The following is a 1,480-nucleotide window of genomic DNA, read 5'->3' as shown; positions in this document are numbered from 1 at the left end:
ACAAAAAGGCTTTGTAGGGGGGGGTGGGGGGGGGGGGCAAATCTGGTTTGCACGCGGGCGCTATGGGGGGAAGCAGCGAGCCTGTACTTTCCTGCCTTGCTTTTAGATCACATGATTTTATAATATACCTTACTTCCTTATTCACTATCCTCACGATGAATCGTCTGTCCCTTCTTACGACCTGGAAACACTGTGGAGGCAGAAGGTATAATTCCAATGGCTAATGGCTCACCAGTTATTGAACTGTGTATTGTTCTCGACTTTCCGTTGCCCATACAGTATGCGCCATGCCGAAGAGACCATATGGCAGGACTACCTTCCAGCTCCCCGCCTCACCCCTCCCGCAGGGCTCGCGTAACGCGCCACACGAGAAACTGCGCCACAACCACAATGCCGCGCGACCTGGCGCAGGCGCGTGTCGCGTCCCAGTCACGTCGCGTCGCAATTTGCGCGGTCCCATTTGAACCTAACGTCAGAAAAAAGCGCGCTGCGCTGCGCCGCACCACACGCGCTATACGCATCTCAATTTGCGCCTAGCCTTTAGTCGCGATACGCCGTATGGATTTTATTACCCATTGCGACAGCAGAGCGTCAAGCAGCCAAAAAGTAACACTTCTGAGTACGATTATCGGATAAGTGCGAATAGTGTCGTTTATATTGATTTGTATGTTGTTTTTACAATAGGGAGCGTATTCAATGCCATAGAAGTCGACACTAACAAAAAAATGACGCCACATTTGTCATTCTTTAGGTTCCTAAGGACCCTGGTCGGAATGAAACGGTACATTACAGGACGGTTTATTTACGATTCTCTTGTAGTGTACGGGCTCTTACTGAAAAATCTCGTTATCCTTTAATGACAAAAAATTGCCAGTAAACATTAGATGAGCTGACCTTTTGCAGGAACACGCCATATATCTACCCAAAGTCGCGAAGTTTTGTTGGCTACACTTCCAGCCAAATCAGTGAATGTGGAACGCTGGAAATCTGTATGGCATGTAATCATGCCAAATACGCCAACACACCTGCATCTGAAGGGAAAATCGCACAGACATCATAATAAAACGTCAAACACCGTTAAAACTGTATCTCAGCAGGGCAAAAATCAATTCCGACAATTGTTGCTACATCTGAGCCACTAAGGGCAAGAATCTTCAACATATTCGCTTTTTAACCAAAATTATCCGCATTTACAAAAAAATTCGTGTATCAGAAAGTAGAGTGAAGTGTAAGAATGAACGAATGATTAGGCTCCATAAAAATACACTCCTGGAAATGGAAAAAAGAACACATTGACACCGGTGTGTCAGACCCACCATACTTGCTCCGGACACTGCGAGAGGGCTGTACAAGCAATGATCACACGCAGGGCACAGCGGACACACCAGGAACCGCGGTGTTGGCCGTCGAATGGCGCTAGCTGCGCAGCATTTGTGCACCGCCGCCGTCAGTGTCAGCCAGTTTGCCGTGGCATACGGAG

The sequence above is a fragment of the Schistocerca serialis genome, chromosome 3, assembly GCF_023864345.2.
Source record: "Schistocerca serialis cubense isolate TAMUIC-IGC-003099 chromosome 3, iqSchSeri2.2, whole genome shotgun sequence".
Lineage (NCBI taxonomy): Eukaryota > Metazoa > Arthropoda > Insecta > Orthoptera > Acrididae > Schistocerca > Schistocerca serialis.
The sequence above is the reverse complement of the archived record's forward strand: the minus strand, read 5'-3'. Positions refer to the sequence as shown.